At 40.4% G+C, this 14,323-nt stretch overlaps 1 protein-coding gene and 1 non-coding gene across 3 annotated transcripts in view; one reads left to right on the top strand and one right to left on the bottom strand.

The window, feature by feature from the left end:
- SPATS2 (spermatogenesis associated serine rich 2) overlaps nt 1–14,323 on the bottom strand; it is a 148,454-nt gene that overhangs the window by 109,522 nt on the left and 24,609 nt on the right. The gene's annotated exons all lie outside the window — the stretch shown is intronic.
- LOC129517441 (U6 spliceosomal RNA) lies at nt 3,266–3,372 on the top strand. The gene has a single exon (XR_008666009.1). It is a non-coding gene; the product is annotated as a U6 spliceosomal RNA (small nuclear RNA).

The raw sequence follows: 14,323 nt of genomic DNA, 5'->3' as shown, positions 1-14,323 counted from the left end.
AAAGAAAAAAAAGTGAGAAAAGCAAGCGGCACCATTGCTCAGCAGTCGAGTGTCTGCCTTTGGATCAGGTCATGATTCTGCAGTCCTAGGACCGAGTCCCACATCAGGCTTCCTGCAGTGAGCCTGCTTCTCCCTCTGCCTATGTCTCTGCCTCTCTCTCTCTCTGTGTCTCTCATAAATAAATAAATAAAATCTTTTTAAAAAAAAAGTGAGAAAAGTATCACTGGAAGTGGAAAAAAAGGAAAATCCTATTAGCTAAGTGGAAAGTTTAGCAAAACTGTCACCTGAAATCATGTTGAAAAGAGAAAATATAATCAATGAACTTATGAATATGGGTAAGATTTCCAGGCAGCATATCAGAAGTACCAACTATTTTTGTTGTTGTTGTTAAGTATCATAAAGTACAAGTAGAGAGAGATGAGAAAAAGAAGAAATTACATATTTTCAAAAAGAATACAGAGGAAATATAAAGGAGTCAGAACTTGCTAGGTCCAAAAATAAACTATTCCTTACTTCCAAATAGCAAACATTTCTCAAATTAAGAAATGCCCTCCTGGGGCAGCCTGGGTGGCTCAGTGGTTTAGTGCCACCTTCAGCCCAGGGTGTGGTCCTAGAAACCCAGGATCGAGTCCCACGTCAGGCTCCCTGCGTGGAGCCTGCTTCTCCCTCTGCCTGTGTCTCTGCCTCTCTCTCTCTCTCTCATGAATAAATAAATAAAATCTTTTTTTAAAAAAAGAAATGCCCTCCAGAGAAAGACCAAGTCCAAGACAGTGTCAGGGACACATGGCCTAAGGATTAAACTTTTATTCAGACCAAGGATTGGCAAACTCTTTCTATAAAGGCAAAAATAAATATTTTAGGCTTTGAGGGCCATATACAGTCTCTGTTGAACATTCTTTTTTTTTTTTAACAACCCTTTAAAAATGTAAAAACACATCTTAACTCACTGGTAATAGGTGACCAACCCTAGTGTAGGTAGGTCAAATATCCAAAGAGATTCAATATAAAGTGGTGCCTCATAATTCCTTTCAAACAAAAAGCTGTCTAAGAATCTTAAAGGTGGGAGATCCCTGGGAGGCTCAGCAGTTTGGCGCCTGCCTTCAGCTCAGGGCGTGATCCTGGAGTCCCGGGATCGAGTCCCATGTCAGGCTCCCTGCCTGGAGCCTGCTTCTCTCTCTGCCTGTCTCTCTGTCTCTCTCTCTCTCTCTCTCTCTCTCTCTCTGTCTCTCTCTCTTTGTCTTTTGTGAATAAATAAAATCTTAAAAAAAATATCTTAAAGGTGTTTTCCCACAAAAACTTTAAATGGAGCTGAGAGGGTTTAGAACATTCTACCCCAAAATAAGGTACCTTGGCATATTGAGTATTTTAAGCTGAAGAAGCTTGAGAAAATGGCAGAAGCAGGAAAGTCACTCTGGCCTTTCCACTGCTATTCTCCCCTGAAATAGGTCATATGAGAGGTGCCCTCCCTGTACCTGCAAGAAGGGAGCATTCTTTATATATAGATATATATATGTATATATACATACATATATTATTTATTTATTCATGAGAGACACAGAGAGAGAGAGAGGCACAGACACAGGCAGAGGGAGAAGCAGGCCCCATGCAGGGAGCCCGATGTGGGACTCGATCCCGGGTCTCCAGAATCACACCCTGGGCAGAAGGCGGCGCTAAACCGCTGACCCACCTGGGCTGCCTGCCCAGAAGGGAGCATTCTTAATCTCCAAAGGCAAAGGGACATAGAGAAGAATCCTAACAGAGCTTGCTAAATTTCCCCCAGCTTACTACACTTTCCTCATTCTCTTTGTCTTATTACATTTCTCCACAACTGCCCACTCTTCATCAAGCCTAGCATAAAAACACTCAGGTTTAAACATTTCTTCAGGTTAAAAATAGAACTACCTTACCATCCAGCAATTACACCACTAGGTATTTACCCAAAAAACACAAAAATACTAATTCAAAGAGATACATGCACCCCAATCAATGTTTATAGCAACATTATCTACAACAGCCAAACTATGGAGACAGCCCAAGTGTCCATCAATAGATGAATGGATAAAGAAGCTGTACATACATACACACAATGGAATATTAGCCATAAGAAAGAATGAAATCTTGTCATTTGCAACAATGTGGATAGAGCTACAGAGCATTAAGCTAAGTGAAGTAAGTCAGAGAAAGACAAATACCATATGACTTCACTCATATGTGGAATTTAAGCAACAAAACAAATGAGCATAGGGGAAGAAATAGGCAAACCAAGAAATAGACTCTTAACTATAGAGAACAAATGGATGGTTACCAGAAGGGAGCTGGATGGGGGGATGGGTGAAATAGGTGATGGAGATTAAAGAGTACACTTGTGGTGAGCACCAGGTGATGTATGGAAGGGGTGAATCACCAAATTGTACATCTGAAACTAATATTACACCATATGTTAACTGGAATTAAAATTAAAACTTAAAAAATAAACATTTCTTCAGGTCTTCATTTACTAATAAAGGCTTCACTGTCACATAAAATTTATATTAAATAGACATGTATGCTTTTCTCCTTTTAATCTTTGCCAATTTAATTTTCAGACCCATTCAGGGATCTTAAGAGGGAGGGTCAAGGAAAACTTTTTCCTCTTCTGCGAGGCTAAGGTGGAGGAAGGCTTATATCATTGTGTAAGCACGGCTTTTGTCTAACAGAGTGAACCTCTCAAAAAGATTCACAGAGAATTCTGTGTTGAGCAATATTGTCATCTTGTACTAAAAAAGACAATTCAAAATGAAAAGAGGTTTTTGGGACACACACCACCTTCATGCTCAAATCCTATGGTTTAGGAAATTACTCATCTGCAGACAAAGAATACATTTTATGGAAAAGGAACAATAATCGAGAGGGCAAAACCAAGAGCTATGAAGGATGGTTCCTAGGCAATACAGCTGAGCCCTAATCAAAGTCATAATACAGGTCTGGCTGGATTTCAGATTTGCTGTGGACCAGCAACTATTGTGTTCCTTATATTTTTCTTTATTTTTGAAGAGCAGTGCCCATAATGGTTATCTTATGCCTGTCCACCGTTGCATACCGGTGGGAGAGAGAACATAGCTCTTTGGCTTACAAGTCTTCAAAGTGAAAGCAATGGTACCCGGGGAGCTATACCCAAGGAGCTATATCCAAATAGCCTTACCTGCACCTGGATCTGATTTAGGTGATAAGATCCTAGACATCAAGCCTGAACCTGATGCTGTATTATTAGGTAAGACCCCTCCTAGTGCTCACTTTGGCAGCACATACACTAAACCTGGAATAATACAGAGCAGATTAGCAGGGCTCCTGCACAAGGATGACATACACATTCATGAAGTGTTCCATATTTACACAAAACAAAACAAAAAAACTCTCTGAGAAAGGGTAAGTGGGGTAAGTGTGTTTTGCACTCGGGAGGAATGTAAATAATTTGTGGCCCAAGAACAACTGAAGTGGCTTTGAAATATGTCTGCATATTCTTGACACTCTTCCCAAAAAGAGGTGGAGTCTAATTCCCTTTCCTTTGAATATGGGTTGGCCTTAATGACTCACTTCTAATGAATAAAATGCAGTAGAAATGACACTGATTCTGAATTTAGGTCATAAAAGACAATACACCTCCCTTCTGGCTCTCTTATTCAGATCAAGTGCTTTTGGAACCCTAAGCCTCCATGTAAGAAGTCTGGCTACTATGAAGCTCCTATGCTGGGACTACAAAGAAATAGAGATAGTGATGTTCAAAGAGTTAATTCAGCTCCTAGTTATCTGAACTTCACTACTCCAGTGCCAGACATCTGAGTCTAGAAGGAAGCCTTTGAGAAAACACAAGGCCCAACAGACTACAAGTGTGTGAAAGAACTTATGCAAAAATCACTTTGATAAGCCTAGTCAATACGTAGAACCTTGAGAGTTTTATGTCAAGTTGGAAATGGTTTTGTTCTTTGGCAACAGATAACTGCAACAGCATGCCTGGAGACCCCGCCTGAAATGCTGAAAGGTCAAACTTAGCCTGCCTTGCTATATATACCAAGCAAATGACATCAAACAACATCTTCAGCTCATCCAGCTCCTCCTCCTTTCCAGCATCCACTGAACTATTGGATTTGATCATGGTACAAGCTATTTTATGACTAACACATACACAATTAAAATGTGACAATTATGTTTTAAATTGTATGCCAATCTAGCTTTAAGTGTTATTTGAAATTACTTAAATTTACACACACAGTCCATGTTTCTTACTAGCATACTATTTCAGTTATTTTACAAATATTTTTGAAATGATTGAGACTTGTAGTCATACTACCTTCTCTAAACATAACACTAATTTGCAGTGTCTTAAAATGTGGTTATACCTGCAACAGAACTAGAATAATCATCACCAATATGTAATAACCACTATTTCTAAGGTCTCTTTGGCTTTTTTAAAGTATGTATGTATGTATATATGTATGGAGCACAAGCATGGGGAAAGCAGAGAAAGGAGAGAGAATCTCAAGCCGACTCTGCGCTGAGCACAGAGTCTGACACAGGGCTCGATCTCATGACCCTGAGATTGTGACCTGATCCGAAATCAAGAGTCAGGGATGCGTGGATGCCTTAGCAGTTGAGCGTCTGCCTTTGACTCAGGGTGTGATCCTGGGGTCCGGGATCAAGTTCCACATCAGGCTTCGCGCAAAGAGCATGCTTCTCCCTCTGCCTACGTCTCTGCCTCTCTCTCTCTCTGTCTCTCATGAGTAAATAAATAAAATCTTAAAAAAAAAAAAAATCAAGAGTCAGACACTCTACCGACTGAGCCACTCAGATGCCCCAGGTCTTTTCATTTTTAAATGCTATGATCTAGGGGATCCCTGGGTGGCTCAGCGGTTTAGCACCTGCCTTTGGCCCAGGGCGCAATCCTGGAGTCCCAGGATCGAGTCCCACGTCGGGCTCCCAGCATGGAGTCTGCTTCTCCCTCCTCCTGTGTCTCTGCCTCTCTCTCTCTCTATGTCTATCATTAATAAATAAATCTTAAAAAAATAAATAAATAAAATAAATAAATAAATAAATAAGTAAATGCTATGATCTAAATTCAAAGAAAATAAATCACCTACATTTGAAAATACTTAAATTCAATGTGGTTTAGATCACTGGCTGGGAATTTAATGTTCACAGATTATAAACATGGTTAAGCTCATCTTCAACAGAGAAACTAAAAGAACTGATGAGCCAAGAACTAATTGGTCCCAGCAGAATGGAAGAAAATACTCTGGAACAGGAAGAGCAAGGAGGCCTGAGGTGAAGGTAGCTTACTCTGAAAACTCTCCATTGTAAAAGCATTCCCAACTAGACATTTTAAGGAAAAAAGCCTTAATCATCTATGCCACCAAATAACTTAACACATCCTAAATTATTTAGCAGCAGTTTAATTAACCTTTTTCACTCTTTCCTAGACTGTCAAATGTTTGATTTTTTTAGCAAGCAATCACTGGAAAGAGAAAAATCAAATATAATAATCAGTTTGAGAAGAAATTTTAAAGAATAAAAATGTGTTCTGCTTTAGATGTGATTCTTTTACTGAGTATTACATATACCCAAAGTTTGGATAACTAAAAGGAAAGAGAAAGTCAGTGTGCAAAAGTCTCTTTAACCCACAATATGGCTGATTTTAAATATCAGCCTGGGTTCTGGGTTCTAATAGCATAGCCATTTAAAAGAAAAAGGTTCTTTCTTACTCACAGGGCAAAAGTTTAGGCCCTTTACAAATCTTGAAATAAATAAAGGTCACTTCCCACAGAGAATCCATAACTACTTCACTCTTCCTTCCTCATGTAAGTCTCAGTCTTTCAATAAAACTGACTTTGAGTGTCAGAAAAACACTAAACTTACTGAACTTAGTCACACTGAAGGATGAATATAGAAGAGCCCCCAACCTTCTCAAGAGACTAAAGACTGTAAACAGAGTAGAAAACATTCTGGATTCCCCTCCAAAAAAAAAAAATTCCTTTTAAGCTCTACATCAAAAAAAAATGTGCCGGGGATCCCTGGGTGGCGCAGCGGTTTGGCGCCTGCCTTTGGCCCAGGGCGCGATCCTGGAGACCCGGGATCGAATCCCACGTCGGGCTCCCGGTGCATGGAGCCTGCTTATCCCTCTGCCTGTGTCTCTGCCTCTCTCTCTCTGTGTGTGTGTGTGTGACTATCATAAATTAAAAAAAAAAAAATGTGCCTTTCTACTTACCACCATTATCTCCCAGTACCTAGTACAGGGATAAACACAATAGTGACTATCAAAATTGTACATAAATGAATCAATATTTTGCCTTTATCTCCCATATAAGAAATTTGCATTCTAGTTCCATTCTACCAGTAACGAGCTACACAACCCTGGGGAAAGTACTTGCTCTCTCAAGCTTTACATTCCAATATACAACATAAAATGAGATGAGGTAGAGTCTGTGGAGGAGGATTAGACACTAAGTCTCATGAGGGCAACAACTCTTATTCAATACCTCTGCAACCCAGTCTAATAAAGTGGCTATGGTGCATTCAAATGTATACTGAATGAAGTTTCTTCCAGCCCTGATTTCATAATTCTTTATTATTTGCTTAAATTATATTTGTTTTCTAAGCATACAGTATACAGTCCAACATACTCTATACTTAGCTCAACTAAACAGTAAAGGCCTTTTAAAACTAGAATACTTCTTTTTTTTATTCATAGAGACACAGAAAGAGAGAAAGGCAGAGACAGACAGGCACAGGGAGAAGTAGGCTCCATGCAGGGAGCCCGACGTGGGACTCAATCTTGGGTCTCCATGATCACACTCTGGGCTGTAGGCGGTGCTAAACCGCTGCGCCACTAGGGCTGCCCAAAACTAGAATACTTCTTATGGGACTGCTGGGTGGCTCAGTGGTTGAGCGTCTGCTTTTGGCTCAGGGTGTGATCCCAGGTCCCGGGATCGAGTCCCACATCAGCTCCCTGCGAGGAGTCTGCTTCTCCCTCTGCCTGTGTCTCTGCCTCTCTATGTCTCACATGAATAAATAAAAAATCTTAAAACAAATAAAACTAGAATATTTCTAAAATCTTCTCCACCCCTCCACATGGGTGATTTGCATGACTAATATTTATTCTTTAGATTTAGTTTTTATTTATTTATTTATTTGTTTGTTTGTTTATTTATTTATTTTTTTATGATAGTCACACACAGAGAGAGAGAGAGAGAGGCAGAGACATAGGCAGAGGGAGAAGCAGGCTCCATGCACTGGGAGCCCGATGTGGGATTCGATCCCAGGTCTCCAGGATCGCGCCCTGGGCCAAAGGCAGGCGCCAAACCGCTGCGCCACCCAGGGATCCCTAGATTTAGTTTTTAAAAGGTAAGATTTGGGGGGTACCTGGGTGGCTCAGTAAGTTAAGCATCCAATTCTTGATTTCAGTTTAGGTCATAATCTCAGGGTTGTGAGATCAAGCCTCACGTCCTGCTCCATGCTAGACAGGGAACCTGCTTATGATTCATTCATTCTCTCTCTCTCTCTCTCTCTCTCTCTCAAAAAAAAAAAATTAAAAATAAATAAAACAAAAAGGTAAGATTTGGACAAAGACAGGATGCCAGAAGCAATACAATTTTCCAAATTCTTCTGATCTGGGTTTTGCAGTTTAGTTTTACTGTGCTACTTAAAAACACTTTTAGAAGTACCTAGAATACTCAGGTTAATCCACTTACAACCCGGGATCCCTGGGTGGCGCAGCGGTTTGGTGCCTGCCTTTGGCCCAGGGCGCGATCCTGGAGACCCGGGATCGAATCCCACGCCGGGCTCCCGGTGCATGGAGCCTGCTTCTGCCTCTGCCTGTCTCTGCCTCTCTCTCTGTGACTATCATAAATAAATAAAAATTAAAAAAAAAAAGAGGGGAAAAAAAATCCACTTACAACCCAAAAGTGTATTCCGAACTCAAACACAATGTATTATTATCTATTCTATATGTCCACCTTTCACATAAGTGATTGAAAACTGTACACATTTATTTAGGTTCATATTTTTCACAGCATGCAACCAACAACTACTATCAATTTATTATTTAGAGTTCTTTCTGTAACACCATATAAAAGCTAATTTTTAAAAGGATCTTGTGCCTTTGGAAAACTATCATCTCCAATTTAGGTGTAGCCCTCAAAAAGTTGGCCCATCTCTGCTATCAAGTAGTAATGCCTGCAATAAATTCAAGAATTTCAGCTTGAATAAGTTATTATGGTTAACATATTCCCAAATTATCCTAATTATTAAAATCTAGTAACAACTTTTGAAATATTAACCCATATCCTCACTAGCAATTTACAGTTTGGACCCTGACACTCAGCATTTATTTTCTGTTCCTTCAATCACCTACTATGTGCCAGATATTGTTCTAGCCCAAAGGTCAGCAAAAAAAATTTTTCAATAAAGGGCCAGGCAACAAATATTGTAGGCTTTACAGCCTATGGTCTAAAGCCTTATGGTCTCTGTCACAATACTCAACTCTGCTGTTGGAGTGTGAAAGCAGCCACAGACAATACACTAATGTATGAGCATGGCTGTGTTCTAATTCAAGTTTATTTACAAAATCAGTCAATAGGCCATTTTTGGCTTACCAGTCCCTATTCTATACTATGGGGAGACAGTAGTGAAACATATTTTTTAAATTAAAGTTAAGGGCACCTGGGTGGCTCAGTCAGTTGAGCATCTGCCTTCAGTTCAGGTGGTGATCCTGGGGGCCTGGATGGAGCCTCAGAAGGCTGTGTCCCTGCTCAGTGGGGAGTCTGCTTCTCCCTCTCCCTCTGCCCCTCCCCCCGCCCATGCTCTCTCACTCTATCTCAAATAAATAAAATCTTTTTAAAAAATTAAAGTCAAAATTAGTTAATTACTTACACATCCCTATGCACACAGCCTATCACATGCTGATAAATGCTATGGAGAAAAATAAAGCAGGGTAAAGGAGTTAAAGAGAGCCATGACCTCACCAATATGGTGACATTTGAGCCTTACACCTAAAAAAAGAAAGAGGAAAAGCCATGCTATCAACACAGGAAATGCATTTCAGGGAGAGATAACAGGAAGTATAAAGGCTTCAAAGAAGGAACAGCCTGGCACCTTAGAAAAACAGCAAAGATATCACTGTGACTGAAGGGACATGAGCAGAGGAAACGGTCATAGGTAATTAGGCCAGAGAAGTAAACTGAGAACAGACTCTACAGTCTTTTAGGCCACTGTCAGAACTTTGTCTTTTATTGTGAGATGAAAAGCCACTGGAAGGTTTTGAGCAAAGGAGTGACAATCTAATTTGACTTTTTTAGAGAATCATTCTGGATGTCTGTTGAGAACAGACTGTATAGAGACAGGGGCAGAAGCGGGGGAATCAGTCAGAAGGCTAATGTAAGAATCCAGGAAAGAGGGACACCTGGGTGGCTTGGTGGTTGAGCGTCTGCCTTCGGCTTAGGGCATGATCCCGGGGTCCCAGGATCAGTCCTGCATTGGGCTTCCTGCATGAAGCCTGCTTCTCCCTCTGCCTATGTCTCTGCCTCTGTGTCTTTCATGAATAAATAAAATCTTTTAAAAAAGAGAGACAGAGAGAATGGCAGTTTGAATCTTGGTGGTAGCAGCAGAAATGGGGATCGAATTCAATATTCTGAAAGTAAAACATGATCAGATGTGAGAGGTTACAAAGACAGAGGCATCAGGGATGATTCCTACGTTTTAGGCTTGGGTAACTAGAAGGAGAGTCTTTCTATCCTGATAAGGGAATGGCTGCGGGAAGAAGTGTGGGGGAAACATTAAGTGTGCGATGCATATTAGACATCCAAGTAGAGATGTTAAGTAGGCAATGGGGTATAGAAGTTTGAGGTTAATATACTTTTACATCTTGACTATACCCAGTATGTTCAATTTCTCCAACAGGTACAAAATCCTTAAGAACAAAAATACCTCACTTTTCACTGTACTCACAAGTATTATCCTCAAGACTATCTGCTCCTACTTTATACACAGTTCTTTTTTTTTAATTTTTTTTTATTTATTTACAATAGTCATACAGAGAGAGAGAGAGAGGCAGAGAGAGAAGCAGGCTCCATGCACCGGGAGCCCGATGTGGGATTCGATACCGGGTCTCCAGGATCGCGCCCTGGGCCAAAGGCAGGCGCCAAACCGCTGTACCACCCAGGGATCCCTATACACAGTTCTAATAAGATTTCTAGGTTCTGAATCTATAAAAGACAGAGCAGCAAATTTAAAGGAGGGGGGAGGCAGCTATTACAGCTGACAAAGGAATAGATATTACAAAAAGCTGACAAAAACTAGAAATATCTAGCATTCTGAGATATTTACTACAGGAACAAACAGCTGTACATAAATGTCACTAGTCAGTAGTCCCTGAAGGCCTTTTGTTATAGCACAAAATATTTCAAATTATCTTTAGTTACATTTAATGAAATCAATTTTTCAATGGCATCATACTTTTTAAAAATATTGCTATTATAAATAGAAGAAATGGTGGGGCACCTGGCTGGATCAGTCAGAGAAGCATGTGATTCTTGATCTTGGGGACAGGAATTCAAGTCCCAGGCTGGTATAGAGAGCACTTATATAAATAAATAAACAAACTTTAAAAAAAAAAGGCTCAAAAAAAAAAAAAAAGAGTTAACATCAATTATTTGAAATGTTTATGTATGTGTTATTCTCACAGGATTTGTTGCAAGGGAAAAAATGAAATTACTTACATGACAATCATTGAATAAATCTTTATTTTGGATTCACCCTGTGCTGGAAATGATAGATATAAGAAAAAAAACAGCTGTCATTCAAGTTCAAGTCTTTTCTTGATGGAAATATAAGCAACTAATTATAATACAATGTGATCAGTGGAATGAACAGACTTTAAATTAAGGTATCTGGGTTTGACTTTTCCCAGTATTCTTGGCTTACAGTTTGAACTGCTAACCATTCTTAACTTGCCAGCCATTCAAAAACAGGTAGCAGGCCATGGCTGACCTATGAGCAGTAGTTTGCCACCCCTGTTGCACAGGAATATTGGGGATAAATATGGTGATCAGAACAGATGATTCCATTTCTTATTTCCTGGGTAAGACAAGGTTTAGAAGTTGGAGAGACACAGATAGTCCAGCTGTAGCTGCTGGACATGTAACTCTCCTCCCTATTCTCCTCACTTAACTAACTGCAGCTCATCTTTCAGGTCTCCATTTCCATGTCACTCACTCCAGAACCTGTACTCTTCTCCTCCCTACTCTATCTGAGACAAAGCTGATGCTTTTACTATGGGCTTCCAAAGAACCCTCACTCTTCATATTAAAGCATTCACATTAAATTATAATTTATTGTCTTTCCTGCTAGATTGTAAATCCACGTAAATGGGAACCTTTCTATATGCACAACATAATATCCTGAGCATCTAGCCCAGTGCCTGGCACATAGGAAGTGCTAATAAACATCCATTGAAATGAATCTAAGAATAGTTCAGTCTCCAATCCAGCAAGAGCATCCTGAAAGGAACCTGTTAAAAACAGATTCTTCGAGCACCTGGGTAGTTTAGTTGGTTAAGTGGCCAACTCTTGATTTCAGTTTAGATCATGATCTTTAGGTTCCTGAGATCGAGCCCCATGACAGGCTCTGTGCTGACTGTGAAGGCTGCTTAAGATTCTCTCACTCTCTCTGTCCTTCCCACCCAGCCCCCTTCTTGCATGTGTGCGCATACGTGTGCTCTCTCTCTCTCTTAAATAAATAAACAAAAACAAACAACACAGATCCTTCAGCAGGCTCCCTCCTTCCTCCTTCCGGACAGAACTTTACTCTCTCCTCCCAGGACACAGGTCAAACTCTTTCCCTCTCCTAACTCCGTTTCCTAGGCCAGATTTAAGAAATCTAAAGCCACCTCTCCCTGAAATCTCTTCCTCCCTTTCCCTTTCTAACCCTGATGGTGAGACTCCCTAATTTCTTATTATAATCTTGCTGTCATTTCCCCCAGCAAGCTAGTAACAACATTATTTACCAGTTTCTAGAATATTTAGGATATTTAAGAACAGGGTACTGAAAACATCTAGATGTTCTACTCTAAGTTTTCAGTAAGAAAGGGAAAAAAATAGAGGCAGGGCAGGTAAACAACAGGAAATTGTACAGGAAATTCTAGTTTTTGACCAGCTGCATTAACAGCTTCTTATTGCAGAGTACTTTGGCCCCAGGAGTAGAAAGCATATAATGGAGGTACAGCTCCTCTGCCTTTCCCCCAACCTCTACACCAGCACCAGCAAGAGAAGTGAAGGGATCTTTACTCTGGAGCTTCTTCCCACACCTCTATCCCTCATCTGGTTACACTACAATTTGCCTAAGACATCAAGACCATCTCATTATGATCTCTATCCCTCTTTATATCACTTACCACAAGAATCCCAGGATTCTGGGGTCATTCCAAATCCCTAAGCTCTCATCCCCAAATGGCTAAGTATATCCTCTTTCATAAACTGCTCCCCTCTCCTACTCCTCCTCAATTTCTGCTCCAATTGCAATCAAGTTGCTCTGAGGCCACTGTTCTCTCTACAATCCTGCCTATGGTTGCTCCTCTCCCACACTCCTTATACTATGAGCCTGGGGCAAAAGAGGTAGGTATTTACATTGTCCCTTACCTCTGCTTCCAGATTATTCCCCTCTCTTCCTTCCTAAAAAGCTTCCTGGTCAGGGCACCTGGGTGGCTCAGTTGGTTAAATGTCTGGCTTCGGCTCAGGTCCTGATCCCAGAGTCCTGGGATCGAGCTCCGCACTGAGCTCCCTGCTCAGTAGAAAGCCTGTTTCTCTCTCTCCCTCTGTCCCCAACTCATGCTTGCTTGCTCTATTGCTCTCTCTCTTTCAAATAAACTAATAAAATCTTAAAAAAATAAAATAAAATAAAATAAAATAAAATAAAATAAAATAAAATAAAATAAAATAAATAAAATAAAATAAAATAAGCTTCCTGTAAGACGATGCCACCACCTTCAAACCCTTTGTTGCATTCATCTGGCTATGCCTAGTTCACTTCTCAAGCCTCCCAGATTTTGGTTCCTATCCCCCTGGCCTGTCATAATTCCAAGTGATTTAAATATTCACCCAGGTGGCTGTTTTGATACTTGGCCCTCTCAGTTCCTAGACCTCCTCATATGCAACAACCCTCCCTCTATTGTAGCTACTCACTCCCTCAGTCAATATCCTGTCCTAGAACAAGCCAACAATAGTAACTATAGTACCTCCATAATCTCTACTTCATCTGCACTCCACCCTCCAATCACCACTCCCTATCTTTTCAGGTTGTTCCCTCTAGCACTCCAACTCCAACAATACTTTGTTGCTACCAGGACTTACAAGCCATTGATTCCACTCGTCTCTCAGGTCTTCATCTCCTGCCTTAGCTTAGAGTTCAAAGTCCATTATAGCTTAGATTGAGGTCCACTCTCTTACATGCACCTCAAGTGTCCTTCCCCTCCCTCACTTCATCATACTTGCCTGGCAGGCACACTCATTCTTATTAAATACAACTCCCTGTCAAACAACCAAACACTTTAGGACATTCAAGAGACAACTGGAAATTTGAAACTGCCAGGAAACTGGATATTAAGTAATTACTACATTTTTTTGGTATAGTAATGGGGTTTTTTTGCAAGCATCAATATCTCTTAAAAATATGAAATATTTATGCATAAAATATGATATCTAGAGTTGCTTCAAAATAATATGAAAGGGGGATGCCTGGGTGGCTCAGCAGTTAGGCGTCTGCCTTTGACTCAGGGCATGATCCCGGAGTTCCGGGATTGAGACCCCACATCGGGCTTCCTACATGGAGCCTGCTTTTCCCTCTGCCCATGTCTCTGCCTCTCTCTTTCTGTGTCTCTCATGAATAAATAAATAAAATCTTTAATAATAATAATAATATGAAAAGGCAGACGTAGGTAGGTGTACAGATAAAACAAAACTGGCCACTAGTTAACATCTATTGAAGCTGTGTGATGGGGATGTCTGGGTGGCTCAGCAGTTGAGGCCCGCCTTCAGCCCAGGGCGTGATCCTAGAGACCGGGATCGAAACCCACATTGGGCTCCCTGCATGGAGCCTGCTTCTCCCTTTGCCTGTGTCTGTCTCTGTCTCTGTCTCTCTCTCTCTCTGTGTGTGTCTCTCGTGAATAAATAAAATCTTTAAAAAAAAAAAAAAAGCAGTGTGATGAGTACATGATGGCTCTATTTTGTGTATTTAAAATTTTCCCTAATAACATACCAAAAACAAAATATTTAAAAAAAATAAAATAATAATAAAATAAATA

This window comes from Nyctereutes procyonoides, unplaced genomic scaffold (genome assembly GCF_905146905.1).
Source record: "Nyctereutes procyonoides isolate TBG_1078 unplaced genomic scaffold, NYPRO_anot_genome, whole genome shotgun sequence".
Taxonomy (NCBI): domain Eukaryota; kingdom Metazoa; phylum Chordata; class Mammalia; order Carnivora; family Canidae; genus Nyctereutes; species Nyctereutes procyonoides.
This window is presented reverse-complemented; position numbering and strand designations above follow the sequence as displayed.